Source organism: Rhinolophus sinicus, linkage group LG02, assembly GCF_036562045.2.
Source record: "Rhinolophus sinicus isolate RSC01 linkage group LG02, ASM3656204v1, whole genome shotgun sequence".
Classification (NCBI taxonomy): domain Eukaryota; kingdom Metazoa; phylum Chordata; class Mammalia; order Chiroptera; family Rhinolophidae; genus Rhinolophus; species Rhinolophus sinicus.
Genome location: NC_133752.1, coordinates 110119995 through 110139455, shown reverse-complemented (window position 1 = coordinate 110139455; position 19461 = coordinate 110119995). Strand labels below are relative to the sequence as shown.

General features: G+C 47.6%; 1 protein-coding gene across 8 annotated transcripts in view; it reads right to left on the bottom strand.

Moving 5' to 3' along the window:
* ADA2 (adenosine deaminase 2) overlaps positions 1 to 19040 on the bottom strand; it is a 60245-nt gene extending 41205 nt beyond the window's left edge. For 5 of the 8 annotated variants that reach the window (XM_019757298.2, XM_074325134.1, XM_074325136.1 and 2 more), the window contains exons 1-3: positions 18891 to 19040; positions 10132 to 10224; positions 1051 to 1095 (exon numbers count right to left, since the gene is read on the bottom strand). The gene's annotated coding sequence lies outside the window, so the exon portion shown is untranslated. The remainder of the gene's footprint in view (positions 1 to 1050; positions 1096 to 10131; positions 10225 to 18890) is intronic. The other 3 variants (XM_074325135.1, XM_074325138.1, XM_019757303.2) reach the window with 1 other exon arrangement.
* Between the last annotated feature and the right edge of the window lie 421 nt (positions 19041 to 19461).

The window sequence follows — 19461 nt, the reverse complement described above, 5'->3', positions numbered from 1 at the left end:
GAAAGCATGGCACAATCAAATATTTACTTAAACATACTCAAAGAGATGTCACAGTCTATTTTCCCAGCTTGGTGGTTTTCAAAGTCTGACCCCTGGACCAGAATTGTCAGCGTTACCTTTAAACTAGTAAAAAATGCAAAATCTCAGACTCTTCTGAAACCTACTGACTAGACACTGTGAGGGGGGAGGGCGTAGGGCCGCCCACTGTCTGTGCTTTAGGAAGCCTCAGGTGATTGTGCTGCATGCTCAAGGTCCAGAAGCATCATGTGCCCTCGCCTGTATAATACCATCTTCCTTTAAACGAGTAGGATGACGGATGGCATTGACAGAGGGAGAGAGGAGAGGCATTTCAGAAGATGGGGAGGGTCCTAGATTTGTCCTAGCGCATCTCCAAGTGGCCGCTGAGTCAGTCTCAAGGGCGTAAGGTTAACGAGAGAAACTCTGTGGATGTTGGATAAGCACACACATAGGGCTGCTGTCCCCTGCAACGTTAGGCGCACTCAGCGGGTAACAAAGGGAGGTGGCAGGCGGCCCTTTCACAGAGGCTCAGCTGGCATGCCACACTGACAGACACAGCCGTTATGCCCTGTGGGGACCGTGCCAGGAGGGGTGGGGACTGTGTAACGTGTGCACGCCATCCTCAGCTGTGCTGCTCAACATCAGTTAAAGGCCTATCTACCGTGTTTCCTGGTATAAGACCGGGTCTTAGATTAATTTTTGCTCCACTGGGGCTTATTTTCAGGGGATGTCTTATTTTTTCATGTACAACAATCTATATTTATTCAAATACAGTCATGTCATCTTCTTTTGGAACATCGTCATAACGTACTAAATGCGTCCGTCTGGCTGAGACTTACCTGGGGCTTGTTTTCGGGGTGGGTCTGATTTTCGGGGAAACATGGTAGCAAACTATTCTAGATTACAAACAAGGCACACCCAAGTGAACCAAAAGTTGCCTGCAATTATTGCAAAATGTTTTTAAGAAACTGAAAGGAGTTTGCGTACTCAGTTGGGCAAAAGTTGGCAGAGTATGTATGACGCATAACTGACCTTGGGAAATAAGAACTCAGGTGAGAAAACAGCTTTCCCAGGTATCTGTAGGAGAAAAAGGAAGAACGGTGTCTGACAGAAACACAAGAAAGAGCTCTGGTGTTTAAATTGCAAGGGGAGTCTGCCAACCACTGCCCATGGGCCCAGGCCTGTCACAGGATCTCTTAAACAAACAGGCCATTCTCCAAGTGGCCTGAGCAGGCCTCCAATCACTAGTTGCCTTCGCTCTTCCGCCCATTATGTCTGGTCTTTTCCCATGGTTTGTTTAGAGTCACTTCTCCATATGCCCACCCCTAGATATAGCTTCTTGGCTGGTGCCTTGGAACTTGGCCTCTGCCTACCCCTAAGCCACCCCGGCCTGCCTGATGGTAGTAACAGCTTAAACTAGACAACCTGTAGATGGACAGCCTGATGCCATCCACCTGTACACAGAACCGAGCCCGGGGAGTATGTTCCTAGGAGCCACCTCAACAGCAATGTAGCCTGAGCCCCGCACTGCCTTACAGTGAGGGAGCAGGAACGGATGTGGGGGCGAGCATGTGAGAGCGTGGGGAAGGGCGTGGAGAGGCCGGGGTAGGGAATTCTGGGCGGACACATCTGTTTTGTTTGTAGGGAGCATCAGGAGTAAACCCAGGATTCAGGGGGACTGCAGTGCCTGTTTGGCAACTCCCACACATGTGAACACACACCAGTGGGGGATTTCCAGACAGCTTGGGCACTGGCTCTGTAATAGAAGTTACTTCCCTTCTGAAGGGGTCTCAACTTCTCTGTCTACATTAGTTTGCTGGGGCCACCACACTAAATACCACAGACTGGTTAGTTTAAACAACAGAGATTTACTTCTCACAGTTTTGGAAGCTGAAAGTCTAAAACCAAAGGGTCTGCCCATTTGGTTTCTCCTGAGGCCACTCTTCATGGTTTAGAGGCTGCCTTCTCCCTGTGTCCTCACTTGATCTAGCCTCTGTGTGTGTGTGTCTCTGTGTGTGTCCAAATGTCCTCTTCTTATAAGGACAGCCATCAGATTGGATTGTGGCCCACCCTAACAGGCTCATCTTAACTTAATCACCTCTTTAAGGGCCTGCTCTTCAATTACGGTCACATTCTGAGGTACTAGAGGTTACAGCGTCAACATGAATTTGGAGGGACACAGCAGTATCTGAGTAAGGAATACTACTAACCCCAGTCCATTTTACTAGCTGAAGGAAGTGACTATCGGAGAGAATGCAGAGAGGTTAGAATCAGCAGGTCAAGTTTTGATTCAAGTTTCCCCTGCAAAATTTCAGAAAGTTCTGTCTTGTCCTTTGTTAACAGAAAAAAGAAAAAAAAAATCAGTCCTTTGTGTAGAAACCATTTACTGAGCATCTCTCCATGCCAAGCATTGTGAAGGTAAAGCCGTGAAAGATGAGAGCAGGTCCCCTGCAATGCAGGTCCTGTCTGATCTAATCAACAAAAATTTATTGAGGTGTGCAGGTTAAAGACGTATCAGACATACTTGAGCAAGTCCTAAAGGAGCTTATAATTCTTGTTGGGGAGGCCAGACAAACTCCCCACGAGACAACAGGAACACCACTAGGCAATATATAACCAAGTTCTAAATTGTGTGGTATAGACTTTAATTGCTGTTGGAATTTGGAATGAGGAAGATCAATGAGGCGGCAGGTAGACAACAGCTGAATCACTCTGACTAAAGCATTCATTAGTCTGCGCCATTGTTCATGCAATAGATTTTTCTGTTCCAAACAGTGAAGCTGGTCAGAAAGCCTCAGTCACATGAGCGACTCAAGATCTCCAGTTTCATTTCAAGTTTCTAAAATCACAAGATAATTGTGGGTCTTGTTCTGCCACCCACCACCTACCACCAAATGTGAACTGAAAGCTCTCTCCAGTCAGCTTTCCACCCCTGGGGGTGGGTGACATAAGGGACGCCCTGTCCCACTTTGCAGACACAGCTGACAGGGACCTTGCAAAGGGACAGGGCAAATGGGCTCAACCCTCACCCCATTCCCACCGCACCCCATTCCCACCGCACCTCAGGCCCCTCAGCCCTCTGGCAGCGTTCAGTTGCTATACATAATGCCCTCATTGGTTTAGGAGGCTACTGATTGCACAGGGCATCAGCTGACAGGATGTGGGAAGGGAGGGAAGGAGGAAAAAGGGGAGGAGCCTATAGATTTAGACAAACTGAACCAGAGAGAGGACCGAGAGCCCAGGGTACTGAGAACCAGAACAGATTGTCTGGCCTGACACACGTATCTCTCTGTCATGCAGGGTGTCATGCGGGGTCTCAGCTCCCGCTCCCCACATAAGAACGCAGGGCATGGTGAGGCCAAAAAGGCACACCCATGGAGCCATAGATAGGGGAGTCACACCACTATATTCTGGCTGGCGGCTGGGTTGGAGACACAGGAAGCAGGATCCACACGATCTGCAACCTGCCATGCTAACTGCGATCCGTGCTTGCCAGCCACCATCTTCTTGCTAGCACCCATTTTTTCTGCTAGTGTAGCCACGACAGTTATATTAGTGGCCAATGGCTCACTGGTTACAGCTGACGGCCAACTAGTCACAGCTGATGGCCATCCAATCACAGTTGATGGCCATTTACTACCTGAGCCAGCACCTTTCCACATGAGGCCGAGAGCCTGGAAACTGCACTCCTGGCTCTGTACCCACACTCTCTCCCCATCATTTTTAGGCTCGGGGTCCAGATCGGCCTGGGAGTGCAGCAGGACCTCCCCACCTCTCCTCAACACCACACAAGCCTTCTGAAAGGCCCCTCTGTTTTCACCCCCAGTTCACGGCCGCATGCATAGCTCATAGCTTGTAGCTTGGCGGGAACACTGCCACCTGGTTTCTCAGGTATGCTGAGGGCTCCCAAGTGGGGCCTCACTCTCCCTTATGTACATGAGTGCACAGGGCAGTGACCTGGCCCTAGTGATGGCCAAAATACCTTCATTTCAGGTGATATGTTGGGAATATCTTTAAAACCTGTGAGAACCAAGTAAATTAGAATTTATTTTCACTGGGAGAGAATGTGAATGTCCCAGGGCCCGTTAGTAGCATTTGCTGGGGTGGAGTAGGGATCAGTAGGGCAAAACCAAACAAATGGAGGTGGAAAGGGCAAGCTGTCCAGAGTCCGGGAACCCTAGAGGAGCAGGCCCTACACAGGCCACTGCTGGAGACTGACAGAAAAATTAACTGCATGGGAGGCAGCTGTAGGGTCACGGCATCCCCATTTAACTTTCCCTGTATCTCTGGTGTGTGACTTCCAAAGGACACTAGCAGTTGATCAGAAGCATTGATTCAGCTTGAATATAACTTGCACAGGAACAGAAGGCTGCTAATCAATCCTCCTTGAATTCCTAAGGAAAAGCCTAAATCTGAGCTTCCCAAGAAACACTAGTTTGCTGTCTCTCCCTCAGTACATGCACACAGCTCCTACCGTGTTTCCCCGAAAATAAGACCTAACGGGAAAATAGGCCCTAGTATGATTTTTCAGGATAACATTCCCTGAACATAAGCCCTAATGCATCTTTTGGAGCAAAAATTAATATAAGACCTGGTCTTATTTTCGGAGAAACATGGTAGGAGCCTAGGAAATCCCAAATCTAAATCTTTGTGCTGAAAATGTGGGTTGAGAATTCCTGAGCCCTGAGAGCCTCCTTCCACGGCACCCCGGGGCATCAGCGTGGTACCTCAGTCCCCTCAGTCAAGGGTAGTGGACTTGAGTTCAAGCTGTCTCCCAGGAAGGAAAAGGAAGACCCATAGTCCAGGTACTAAATGGGTAGTGTGTTTTATAGCAAGAACTCCTAGTAATAAATATGTTATCACTTGAAAACTTATATTATGCCAGATGCTTTACATATTATTTCATTTACTCTTCTAGGTATTATTATTATCATACCCATTGCAGAGATGAGGAAACGGGAGTCTAGAGAAGGTAACTAGCCTAGAGAGTTAACAAGCCCAAGGTCACTGGGGAAGGTGGAACTGAACTCAGGTGACTCCACTGCCCACCTACTAGGCTTTCCTCCCTCATAAACTGATGTTGTCAATTCTCAGCTACCATCCTGGTTGGTGCCTCGACAAAAACCAAAACCAGGATTGGAAAGGTCTTAGGAGTAATATTCTGGTCCATCGGCAGCAAACCTACAGCCCACAAGCCAAGTTTTTTATACTTTATTGAGGCATATATTACATATATAATTCATCCATTTCAAGAGTACAATTCAATGATTTTTTTAAAATAAATTTACCAAGTTAAGTTGTACAACCATTAGCTTACGTATGTTTCAGAACATTTTCATTACCCCAATAATGCTCATTTTACCAGCAGGTCAAATCTGACCCACAATATTGTGTTTGGTCCACCATATTTAAAATTTTTGTAAAAAAAAGTTCTAGCTTTTAAAAATCAGACAATTTCACTTAAACATTTTAAATTTTAACTTCTCTTGAAATATCAGAAGATTGGGCAAAATTAGACCCTCCTTCATACAAAGCAAAACTAGTAGCTGTCCCTTTCAGTCAAATATGTACTCTCTAGTTCCTCATGAAATCAGTGAGGGGCCCAAGAGGGGTCCACAGAACCACAGTCCCAAATGTTTGCCCTGCCGCCCCAGACACCTGGTTCCAGGGCTCTTGGCAGATGACAGAGCCGTTGTGGGTGCTTTGTTGTTATAAAACTAATTCTTGGTCCTCACCAAAAAAGAGCTGCTCTTTTCATTTGTGCAGCCTTCTCTGAAAGCAAAGCCATGTGCCTTGTTTTGGAGCGTCATGATTAGGGTTCCTGATGTGGCAAAGGAAAGCTCAGGGTTGGCTTCTTGCTTTCTCGTTGGAATCCACCTCTCCCTACACATAAAGGTGGAATCTCTCAAACCTTGCTTTTGGCTTACCTTTGCTAGACTCAATGCAGACACATTTCTCAGGGGGCTTGTGACAGAGTCGATCAGAGGATGACTTTTGTTAGTTACTAAGGTAGACATTGCTGGTTGTCCACCCATTTCCTCCTTTGTTCCTTATTATTTTGTTCAGAGTGACAATATTTTCAGGGAAGGTGGACCCAGCCCTAGGGAGTAAACTATAATTGGTCTGACCCATGCTGGGACCTAGGCTTCCTGGACAGTGATTGGCTTAGAGTAGGACACATAGGACCTACTCTAGTGAGAAACATAAAGGGACACTGACATTGATTGGGGGAGGCTTTTGGAGCAGATTCCCCCCTTTCGCCATCTTTGCTTATTGTCACAATGGTGTGTAACACTTGGTGCTCCAGCAGCAACCACCTTGAGATCATGAGGGCAAAGCCGAGAGAATCACAAAGAAGCTGAAACAGAGCCCTGAAGGAGTCGAGCTGCCAAATCATCTGGACACCCCTTCTGGACTTCCTGTTATGTGAGATAAGATGTACCCCATTGTTCAGGCCACATCTAGTTACACATTCTATTATTTGAAACCAAAAGCTTACTGATGAGTGTAATATTCTAATCACAAATCCGGTTCCCAACACCAGGATACTTCCCAGTTTCCATCATTTGCTCAATTCATTAACCATATTTGGGGTGGGTTTCTCATGTAATGTTGGAGTTTATTTGTTTTAAAATCTCAAGAGGTGAGCTTTTCCTCATCTTAACTCCAGAGTTTATGTGCAAATGATATGCTCTAAAAACTGTTTTGCAAAAGACAGCGAGGTTAACCAAAGAAACAAGCAACAAAAACACAGACCTTGTCACAGCAGATGTATTTCCACTAGCAATCCTGGATTAAATTAACAATCAACTAAAGATGCTCACCCTTCATAACCACATACTAGTAGTCAGCTCTGAAGACCTACGAAGTGGCTTTGTTTGCTGCCAGCCTCCACCCACTGGCTTGTTTTAATTTGAGAATGAATAGTCCCTATGTCAGGAAGGCTACAGCTCACCCTGCCCCAACACCTGGGGGAATAATATTCATTCGCACTATTGTTGGGATGTAAAGGGGACAGCCTCAAGTACTGGCCACTGGCCCACCACGGTGCCCAAAGCTCTATTCACTAACATTCGCTTCTACCTACAGAGCACCTCCCACCACGTAGCAGGTGTCTCTGGTCCATTATTACTAGTCCCTAAAACTACGCTGTTAAGTAGGATAATTATTAGGTAGGTGCAAAAGTAATTGTGGTTTAAAAGGTTAAAAATAATTGCAAAAACCGGAATTGCTTTTGCACCAACCTAATGCAATGCCCATTTCATAGACAGGGAAAGCAAGGCTCAAGGAGTTCAAGTGACTGGCCCATGACCAGAAAGCTGGCAAGTTACAGAGCTCAGTCTGACTGTTTCCAAAGTCTTTTTCCAAAGACTTTTTCCAAAGGAGAAAAGTTACTATGTTTGTAATTTACTTTAAAATGATTCAGAAATATCTGTCTGTCTGTCTGTCTGTCTATCATCTAATCTATCTATCTATCTATCCCTTATACCATGCTGCACCACTGCCACTCGGATCCAGGACAAGAGGGTCAGAGCTGTCACCAAGCTCCTGGGAGGGGACGGAAGCTACAGCTTACAGCAGTCTGGACAAGTGTTTTCTGCAATGGGGCTCTCACACCAGAGTCCTAAGCCTGAGGCCACCTCTTCAGCTCCAGTTGATAAAGGAAGACCCTCCGTACTGGCACACATTCCGAGATGTGTTTGTATCACCTGCCCAGCGAAGGCCCAGGCTCCTCCCAGTCCACCATCCACCTTCTTCTTGCCTGTTCTGGGCCCTGGGAAAAGCCTCCTGCTGACAGCCTCCATTGTTAAGATAGAACCAAGGGCAATACTGGAATGTGCTCTTGCTAACAAACTTTAATCAGAATTTAAGCAAGCCTTTTAGATGACTTTCAGTGTAGAGGAAATATACGGATAAAGGAACAAGTAACACAATGGGGAAATAATTAGATAAACTCACAATATGGAATATTATACATGAGAACTGATCTATCTCTTCAAGAGTCAAAGACACCACAAAAGGAGAAGCAATTTCTCTAGATTAAAATAGATTTGAGAGGAATAAAGACAATGTAATGCATGAGCCTTCATTGGGTCTTGGTTTCAATAAACCAGCTTCAAAAGACATTTGGGGGCCAATGGGGAAACTTGAATATGGCCTTGTTATTAGATTAAATTAGATAATTATTGTTCATTTTGTCAGGTGTGATAATGATATTATGATTATATAGAACAGTATCCTTACTTTCTGGGGATGTATTTGAAGGAGGAAAGTCACAATGTTTGTAACTTACTTTAAAATGATTCAGAAATATCTATCTATCATCTTTCTGTCATCTAATCTATCTATCTCTCTATCTATATGATGATAGATAGCTTGATATTATAGATAGACAGAGCAAATATGGCAAAATGTTAACCACAGTTGACTCTGGGTGGTAGGTATATGAAAATTCCTTTTACTACTCTTTCTGTTTTTCTCTGTTTCAAAAATAATGAAAATGAAAAAAAAAATTATAACAAGTTTACAAATTCAATGAAGCTGACTGACTATAGGAGGGAGCTTGAAGTTAGGGCCTCTGCTGGTCCCGTATTGCCCACCTGGTCCCCTCTCTGGTGCTCTGCCCCACCTGTTGGGCCCTGCTGTTCAGCCTGGACTCTGAGTCTCCAGTGAACATGGAGACTGCTGTGCCCCTGGAACCAGACCAGGAAGCACTGGTCCTATGGGTGGACGACACGGCAGGCTTCCTCACTGGCATCTTGGAGGTAAACATCTCTGCCACAAGGGCGGCCGCTGGGAGAGACAGACCCTGCACAGAGACGCAAGAACCCTCCTGGGCATCTCTCCCAGTGTGAAGAGGAGCAGGGTGACTGACACAGTAAGATATAAGTGCGTGAAGTCAACATGTACCCCTTATACTTACATACTGTTATGTGTCAGTTATATCTCAATAAAGCTGGAAAAAGCAAATAACAGTAAAATAATCAGCAGCAAGGCTGGGCCCTGAATTTAGAACCATTTCCCAGAGCAGAAAGTTATCCCTGGCCTTAAAAATAAAAATGAGGTTGATGTTCCGCAAGTCAATGAACAGATTTAGCACAATTTCCATAAAATACTAGCAAACGATTTTATGGAACTTCACAAAATTATTGCCTAACTCAGATGGAAAAAGTGGGCCAAACATACAGATGTGAAGACTATTTTTAGAGATTGTAAGCTCCTTGAGGAGAAAAACCATACCTGGCTTGTCTATCTCCCCACCAAAACCCCCATCACTAGGGTAGGGTCTTACACACAATAGGTATTCAAAATGTGTTTAATCTAGTTGAAATGAGCAAATAACAAAGCCAACTCCAGAAGCCCAGCTGCCCGTGCTGACCAGACAGCCCTGTATGGACATCCCCGGGAGGCGCAAGCTCAGCAGGGCTGACCCATCACCAGCAGCACAGAGAATCGAGGCACACAAAAGCCGGATCCCAAGAAATTCAGCAACCAGATTCATCACAGCTGGATTTCCTTATACGGTGGCAGAGAAGGCCACCAAAGTGGGGACTACAGGTTCTGGGCCTTTGGACATTTGAATTAGAGACGCTGAGGTAAATATCACCTACAACTGACATTTGTAGGATCAGCCACCCCTGGAAATTCATCTAGAATGCCAGCCCTGCTCTTGGAGTTCGCAGAGACAGGCTCAAACATTGGTTCCACCAAAAACTCTTGAGCATAAGCTATTGATCTCAGAGCATAAATTTCCTCATTGAAAATGGAGATTTTGACAGTATCTCTTCCAGAGAGGACTCCAGTAAGATGCTATATGTAACACATCTGCCAAAGCGCATGGTCCATACAGCAGGCACTCAGTAAACAATACCTGGGGTCACTGTTAGGACTGCAAGTGCAGTTAGCAGAGCACTTCTAAGTGCAACCTGCCAGAATAAACTCCTCGTGGCCGCTTTCTTAAATACAAGGAAGAAGTCCCACTATCGCCTTTCAAATACATTTATTAGTCAGCTTAATGATTTCCTTTCCCATGTCCTTTAAAGTTGTAGGGAGAAACGGGAGATGTGTGACAGAATTATCCTCTGATGGTTTCATGTGTACGTTTTGGCTTACCAACAGGTCAGTCAGCTCTGTAAGGATCGGGGTTAGGTCATGTATGTTTTCTATATTCCTCTGGGTCCAGCAATGTCAGTCACAAAGTAAGTTCTAAAAAACAAACAAACAAACACTTGGTAAATTGAATGGCATCCATTTGAAGGCAAAGAACCCTGACTTCCATAAAGTGGAGCTCAGGAAGCTTGTCTGGAGGGAGGTGTGGTGCAAGAGATCTGGTGGAAGGGCCGTTGATTCCGCAGAAATCTGCACAGGAAATGTTCAAGAAGATGGTATCCTGGCTCTTCTGCCCTTTAGGACTCTTGACCTGTAAGAGGGAAACTTCCAGAGCTTCCTCATAATGAAAGTTTTAGCTGGGGCCACAGCTGGAGCATCTGGGTTCAGGAAAACAGGCTGTGTTACCAACCACCAGTAAGGGGTAATTTTATGGGGATACCTGGTCTCTGGAGAAGGAAATGGGTTATAGACAAAGAAAGTAGCATTCTAAAAGCAAGAAAATCTGTAAAGTAGAAAAGGACCCTGAGATTAGAGCCCCTAACCCTGCATTTTACACGGAAAGGCCCAGAGAGGGGAGGTGTCTGGCCAGGACCACCTGACTTGTTAGTAGCCAAGCAGGTAGGTACGAACTTGACGTGAAGCCTCGGACACCATATTCCCAGCTCTTCCCACTCCAGCCAGACTCTCCCAGGAGACAGTCCTGCATTGCCAGTCCACAGACAGTCTCACTATTCCTCCTTCCCCAAATCTCCCAGTCACTCCTCCACAGCCTTCCCCATCCGTCCAGCCCTGTGTAGTCCGAGGGCCACTGTACTCAGACAGCAGGGGGCTGGGATCTGTGCTCTTCCTGAATTGTTTCTGTAGCCACCGATTACATGGGAGAGGAGGCAAAAGGCATCTGTGTTTCTTACACTGTCACCAACTGCCAGGCCCAGTGCCAGAGATATAGACCCTTTGTGAACCAAAGGGAAGGCAAAAAAAAGTCCTCTGGCATCAGACTGGCCTGGGGAGGGGGAGAAGGAATTGTCTGTGAAAATCCCAGCAAATGTTCTTATTTAAACAAACAACAAGAAAATGATAAGGTGGATAAAGAGCCAAGGCTGGGGGAAAATAAGCAAAATTTTGAAATTGCACTGTAATTAAAGCCTAACTGCTATCCAGATTCTTATGTGCTAAGAGGAGAGGTGTGTTTATTAACCTGGTCAAAAGACATCAGACAAATTAAGCAGCCACCCAGCCTTGCCGCTAAACAATTTGGCATGCAAATGAGACATATGCACTGGGAACCCAAACGCGGCTGCCCTGAAAATGAAGGGAGGCGCTGGGGAGAAGAGAACTGAGGTGGGGCAGCCATCCAGTTTCCACCTGAGGCAGTTTTCACTGGTTTGGTCTGGGCTAATACTAGGAGCTAGCTAGTGTGGTCCCCAAGGACAGAGCCCACTCACAGATGGGAGCACACCAGACCGGCGATATTTGTGTGAGTGTGAGTCGCTGCCAGTAGTAACCCAGTGGGGCTGCTTACCCAGTAGTAACCACTCAGGAAGGCTGGGAGGGAGGGCATTGCCAAGGTGTTTGCATAGCAGAAACTAGCATATGGGGCCCAAAGAAACCGTTCTGAGTGGGTACGGGTGAGGTTATGCCCCCATGGGTAACTCTCTGGCGGTGTTGCTTTGGTTTCAGGACCTGTGGCTAAGGCAGAAGGACCAACAGGGCCCCTGGCCGGGTTGCTTTCTCTCCTCCCAGCTGCTTCTGTCTCTCTCTGCTCCTGGACACAAAACAGCTGAGCAGATAAACAAGTCACCACCTGCTCCCTCCTCCCCCGACACCACCGTCCCCAAGTCCCACCCCTTCTTCTTGCACTCTCTCCCTCCACTCCTCCCTGAAGCCAAACTTCCCAGCTGCAGCTGCTGCAGCTTGCTCTCTCCCCTCCTGTGCCTGCCTCCCCAGCACCCCCAGCACCCCCCATTTCAGCCCCCCTCCACCCCCTGCTCCCACCAATAGCAAATGAAGAACATGTGTACAGAGCCCTGGGCTCTCCCTCCTCCCAGAGCCATTTCAAACAAATCAGTTGTGCTTTCCGAAAGTAATTCGTGGAGCTCCGGGGTCCCCAAGGAAAAAGTTTATGGCATCCACAGCCCTGGAGCCAGTGAGTGTCTGGCCCCTTGGCCCAGAGCCCCTGCACAGGAAAGCTGGAAGGAAGGGGTTAATGTGAGCAGAAGCCAGGAGGGGCCCAGCTCCATTTCAGAGGAGAGAGGCAGATCCCTGGGATGAGGGCAGCAGGAAGCAGATCAGAGGCCAGGAGGCCAAGGCCCAGTTTAAACCCTGAATAAAGGCCACCTTTCTAGTAGGAGCGCTCTCTCTCTCTCGCTCTCTCTCTCTCTCTCTCTCTCTCTCTCTCTCTCTCTCTCTCTCTCACACACACACACACACACACACACACACACACACACACACACACACGGCATGCTCTTATTAACAGACTCTGGTTTTGATAGTCAGAAGCTGAGTTGGTGCTGTTTAATAAGTCCCCAGTGCCAATGACAGGCATTCCTGGGGGCCTTAGTGGGGGAGACTGGAGAGGAACCCTAGTACCGCCCCGCCCCGGGGAGAGGGTGTGTGCAGCGAGCTGCGTGATGGAGATCCCCAGAGATTTCCTTCGCAATTTAGAGTTTAAATTTGGGTTACTGTTGGCTCACCTAAGTTCTGAGTATCTTAAGACACTATAACTAGGAAGACAGTACACCAGCCTGTCTTTACCTCCAAGCTTCCATATTTCCTCAGAGCTCTATTGTTTCAAAAACAAGGCAGGGAATGGATTTGGAAAACAATCCTGCCGTCCGTTTGCCAACTGTTCCCAATTTGTCTACAGAGCTCACTATTTTGTGGAAAGTAGCAGGACCACTGGACTAGATAGCTCAGAGCTGGGTTTGAAACAATGGCTGTGTGACCTTTGACAAGTTACATAACCTCTCTGAGCCTTGGTTTTCTCATTGGTAAAATGGAAATACTACCTACTTCACAAATGTAACTAACTACTCTATATTTTTCAGGTGAAGTTAAGTGACAAGGAAAGTAGATGTAATGTACATAAAACACCAAGCATTCCACTGGGACCTGTTTGGTGCTCAATAAAATAGTTTCCTTTTTTTGGTATTCTATGTGAGACAAAATGGAAACACCAAATGGCCAATGGATAGAGGAAGTGGCAGGAGCAAAGGGTGCCAAACCCAGTGATTGTGAGGGAGCACTTGTAGGTCCAGTGGATAGGGGAAGAAGAACCAGGTGAAAAGTTCTCTGAGAGGAAGTCAGAGGACAGTCTTCTACTTGTAGGGTTTCTCATCCTCAGTGTCATCATTTTGGGCCAAGTAATTCTTTGTTGTGGGGGCCTGTGCATTGTAGAATTTTCAGCAGCATCCCTGGCATCTACCCACTAGATGCCAGTAGCACCACTCCCCTGAGTTATGAGAATTAGAAAGTCTCTAGCCACTGCCAAATGTCCCCTGAGGGTCAAATCACCCCTGCTTGAGAACCATTGCTGGGAGCTGGGAGCATAAGCCTCCTGTTAGGAGTCTGGACCCAGGCTGTGCTCATAGCAGGGCGTCACTCAGTAAAGGACAGAAGGAAGGCTGTTCACCAATACCTTCTTTTAGGAAAGAAAACCAACCAAAAAAAAAAAAAAAGAAAAGTAAAAAAGAAAAACCTTTCTTTTTAGTGAAAGAGACTGTTCCCAGCCCCTCGAGAAGGCAGATGTGGGAGGGGAGAGGGAGAGACAGCACCTCCCAGGACCCCCCAGGAGTACTGCCTCTGAGGAAATTTCCCACTTCTGGACTTCGGTCTCACCTTGTTTCTAGAATTGTGAATTTTTGAATCAACTGGGAAAATGATTCAGGGTGACAGGAGTCAGATCTATTCCTGTCCTTATTCTGTAACTGAACTAATGAGCTGTATGCCCTTAGACAAGCCATCTCAACTCTCTGCAATGGTCTTTGTCGAGTATGGGAGCAGAGTCGCTGAGTTCTAAGGTCCCTTCCAGCTATAAATCGTAAGGCCTGTGAACACCACAAATGTGGTTAAACCAACTGGGTAATTAGGCATTGTAAAGTTCCATTTTACGGCACTGCAAACCAGCAGTATAATTCTCCACATATCTTTGTTAAGAACTATCATTGCCAAAAAATATTTCACAAGTTCCTATTTGTCATGCAGAGACTCTGGTCCCGCTCCCTGCACAAGAATGCAGGATATGGTGAGGCCAAAAAGGAACACCAACAGAGCCATGGATATGGGGTTCATACCACTATATTCTTGCAGGCAGCTGGCTTAGAGACACAGGAAGCAGGAGCCACATGATCTGCAATCGGACTTCCGCTTCTCTGCCAACCAATCAACCCCCTAGCGTAGCCACGGCAGTTCTATTAGTGGCCAATGGCTAACCGGTAACAGCGGATGGCCACTCAGCCACAGCTGATGGCCATCTAGTAACTGAGCCAGCACCTTTCCACGTGAGGCCGAGAGCCTGGAAACTGCTCTCTGGAACTCTGGCCCCACACTGTTATATGGAAAGTACTGAGCTAGCCACTGTGGGGGATAGAAAGAAGCGTTTTCTCTTTTCCTTCAAGGGCTCACAATTTAGTTAAAGAGAAAAGTAATTCCAATAAAAGGCCACAAATGAAAAATGCCTCATTCTCCAGTAGCTCTGATGTCAGGCAGGCTGAGTTTGACAGCTGCTTCCACTATTAGCCCTCTGGCAAGTCACTTAATCTCAGTTTTTTCATCTGGAAAATGGGCGTAATAACAGCATCTAGGCCACAGGGTAATTGTAAGAGTTAAATGAGATAGTACATGTAAGGCAGTTAGCTTGGTGCTTGGCACATAATTAGTGACGGTTTCTGCCTGGGGCTACCTCTCCAGTGGGACCAAAAGCCTGAAAGCCCAACCTATTCTCCCAAGAGGACTCCCAAGGCCGAAAGGTGTGACTCCCCTTTATTCTCTCGCCCCCTAGCTCCTCTACTTTCGTCTTTTATCTGATCTTCCAGGGAAGCATTTCCAGTGACTCCCCAGGGTATCAGTGGGTAAGTGGATACGCCTGGGAATGTCCGTGGGGCGCCGGGAATTCCACAGGCCGGGTCCCCGACCCACACCTTAGTAGTGCAGGGGACGCCTTCATAGGTAATTGTCAGTCAGTTCTCTCCTTCACTCCCTCTCAGGTACACAGTAAAGCACTGCTTAAATTTGAAACCCAGAGTTACAGGAACCCTTTGGAGACTCAGGGGAGGAAGGCAAAGAAAAGAAAGAAAAGAAAGAAAAGAAAGCTTTCAAAAAGTCCCAAACTAAATTATACTTGTTAAATTGAATTATACCAGAGATCCAAATCTCAAAATAGAAGATTTAGTGCCACCATTATAATCCCCGTCTCATCAATTAGTTGCAAAAAAAAAAAAAAATCATTACCAGCATACTTTGATTGACTATTCTGCACCAGGTACTCTGCTGTGCCCTGGGAACACAGAGATGAGGGAAGGGCTCCTGGTCTGGAGAAGCTCACCAGGTGGTGGGGAAACAAGGATGCAGCACAGTGCCCTAGGAGGGCTGTGGCAGAGCACAGCGGGAGGGGCATGGACACAGGGAAGGCTCATGGCCCTGATTCCAGTCAGGTAATGTGTGTGCTGGGTCTTGCAGCATGGCCAGTGGTCTTTTGCCCAGGATAGAGGTAGAGCGTTCCTGATGAGGGAACACACATGTAAAGGAGCTGTGCCATCTGTGCTTCTGTCGCTGTGAGTGTGTGTGGGATGAGAAGTGGTGAGAAGCAAGCCTGGACGTTAGTTCCCAAAAGAAGGGACCTGCACAAAAAATGCTTCCTTTTTATCAGCCACACTGTTTCCCTTTTTGACACAACCACTGGGCAGATCAGAGATGATTTTTAGCCTCAGATGTTACAGCATTTACCTGAATCTAGGTTTTCTCATGTAATTATTCTCTTGTCTCAGCTTCCTTTACAGGCTGGACCTCAACTATTAACCTGTTTTTTGGTTTTAGGGTATGGTGCCATTAATTATAAACTGCCTTGGATCCTTTTGAATACAGATGGTGTGAAAACAAACAAACAAACAAACAAACAAACAAACAAATGACTCCGTGTGAGCGCGCAGTGAAACCCTGTAGGGGAGCTCCACCGGGGGTGATGATGTGCCCTGCTCACAGCATACTCGGTGTGCCTAGGCCAGCAACTGGCACCCTGTAGGAGCTCAATAAATGGCTGCTGGCTCAGAGAGCCGGTAGGTGATATTTCACCTGGAAGAAGCCTTCTCCACAGGGTCCACCAGGGCTGACCCACGGGGCCATTCACTGGGCCTATCACACATTTGGGTTCCACACTGGATGGACTTCTCTGTATGCTGTCCTTTAACGTTTGGGCTGGAAGCCCTGCTGTTCCAGCCAGACGGCACACTATACCTCAAGGACAGATGCTTTGCTGTACATGTCTCTGTCTCGCAGAACTGCACCTAGCACATAGCTGGTCACAAAGCAGCCTCCCTCCCCTAGCTTTAGCCTAATAGGTACCCACAACTCTTTGTAGCTGAACACAGATGAACAACCCTGACCCTTTCAAGTCAGGCTGGAGTCATTCCCTCTCTGACTTACATTTTACCATAGACAGTGGTGTTGCTTTTGTTCATCCAGTTAGCCAGTGGATATGTGATGCATGAACGAAGGAAAGAAATGCTTCTTATTGGCCTTTGACACATTTTTCTCAACAACATTATTTGACCCCTTCACACAAAAGGTGGAGAAGGGTAGGAGGCGCTCTCAGCCTCCTACAGAAGCAACAGAAGCTCCTAAAAAGCAGAGGTGGGGGGCAGACAGGCCTCTGAAAACCACTGCCGCACTCCTCACTGGCAGAAGTTTGTCTCGGCTCTCACCAATAGCGTCAGGCCAAGCACTGGAGTGGGTGCACACAGAGGACTCACGTTCCACTACGCTCAGTGCTTCCTGCTGGCCCCTGGTCCTGACCGGCTTCCCACACACCTTCCTTCTTTCTTTTTCTTTCTCTCTCCCAGCCTTTCTTAGTAAAAGGACTCCCTGGACAAGAGTATCAGATTTCAGCTGTCTGTGTCCTGGGAAATTACAAGATCCTTTCCCCTTTCTCTTTTTAACCAGGATTACATACATATTCCGGGCGAGTTGGCTCCTTGGGCCTGCCCAGCTGCTGCAGGGCTGGAGCACGCCAGAGGCTTCCCTGCTAGACAGACGTTTGGCAAAGTCAACGAGTGGAAGCTCCTGGCCCAGCCCGGGTCTCCCTCTTCTGAACCCCAGGGACCCTCCCCCAGGAATTCTGAGAGCACTAGGCATCCTTGCAGAGGTGGAGCAGCTCAGGCCGCACTCCCTGGTCAGGCTTCTGGCCACCAAGTCTCCTTCCACTCTGTGGACAACTATAGCAAGAGGGAAAAATGGGAAATGCCGGCTTATTTGTGATCTGACTAGTGTTTAGAAAGACAAACATTTTTCAATACCGGTATATATCAAATCATCATGTTCTACACCTTAAACGTATACGATGTCATGTCAATTACATCTCAATAAAACTGGGGACAAAGAAAGAGAAACAAGAGGCCAAGAGAGTCCATGAGATTATGAGAACAATGAGGGGAGAAAAAAGAAGGCAGGGATCCCCATAAATTTCCTTTGGCCCTGGGCTCTAGGCACCAAGGGTGCGGTGGTGGAACTGGGCTCTAAGGACATGGCCAAATAGGCCTTATTGAGGAAATTAGAAATGATCCAAAATATTGATTGTGGGGGTATGGGAGACTGAGCCCTTCCATCACCGGCAATGTTCGCTCGACAGTTCTGCTCTACGGGACAATTCGGGCAAATTATTCCTCAGTGTAAAAGTGTAAATGGGTTCCCTAATTTGAAAGGCCTGGGAACTGTGGCCCAGTGTTGGCCTTTCCCACCATGCATGGACAGTGGAGGTTGTGGGCTCATCACATTGGATGCTAGGATCTCCAAAGCCCTCATTTTACAAGTGGGAATGTGATGGATGAGAGGTCATGTGATGTCCTACGTTGACTCAGGGGCTGAGTGATGGAACCAGCTCCAGACCCAGGCCCAACCAGTGCTGCTCCCATCATGCCACAGGTGTGCCCTGGACAATTAACAAGTGAGTGCAAGGTGATTAAACAAACAAACAAAACAGACCCAGGTGCAAAAGCGAAAGGTGACTTGGTGTGGAGGTTGTGGTCCTGTGGTTGGGTGGGTTTTGAGTTCTTGCGGCAGAGGTTGGGGTGGTAACAGTCAACTTTTGGCCCTTGAGCGTCTCTGAAGGGCAGGCCTGCTGTCAGCCTTCCCGTTCCCCACAGGATTCCTGCCTGGACCCTCCCCCAGCCCATTCCTGGCTGCTGGGGTGCCTGGTATTTTCCAGGACACAATTTTTAGCGCCTTAAGAGAGGCCCGAAGGGGAGTCAGGATGTGTCTAGCTCAGATTGCCTTCCTCTGAGCTGGACGGGGTCTTAGGAAACTGCCTATAGTACACAGTCCTATCATTCAAGCGAAACATGAAACCCCAGCCCTGGGAGCCCTGGGAGTCAAACATGGTCACCAAGGACACCCCAGCCTGGGGAGAAGCCAAGGGCATTAGCCTGGGTGGCTCCAGACTGTTCTGCAGCTTGGATCGGCCCTCCCCCCAGACCCACAGCACCATGCACCACTCCCCTCTCAGGAACCCCAGCCAGGCCCTCTGAAGACGCAGTATTCCCTGTGCTTACCTTGGGGTTCACTCTGCTGTGGAAACAGAATGCAACTTCCCAGGGTTCTGAGAAATAACTTTCCAACGAGTGTCACCAGCTGCAGACGCCCCTGTCATAAACTGTCCTGCTCTAAGCCGCCTAGGGCATTTATCCCCACCCTCTTAGCTACTCATTACCCAGCTTAATTAGGCCAGGAAATGCTCTAGCAGAGGACACTCTCAGCAGGAGGCCAGGCTGGAGGAGAGATTCTCAGCAGCTCCACTTCCTGAGCTGGGGGCTGGGGAAGCCTGGAGAAGGACTGCCGGAGATGGCAGGGCTGTGTCCTCCAGCAAACAGCTGCTGGGAAAGAGGCCGAGATGCGCACATTTGCTCCCCAGGCCCTCCAGGGAGCTGAGGGTTGCACTTGTTTACGGAACAGCACCGGATCTGATAGCTTGGAAGTGCCTGTCCACCCCCTCCCTCATCCTCCCCTCTCAATTAACCACCTTTACCACCCTGCCCCCACGCTCTCCTAGGGGAGAGATTGCACCCTCGGGAACCACTTACAGTATTTCAGCCCAGTCCTCTACATAATCACCGCCAAAGACAC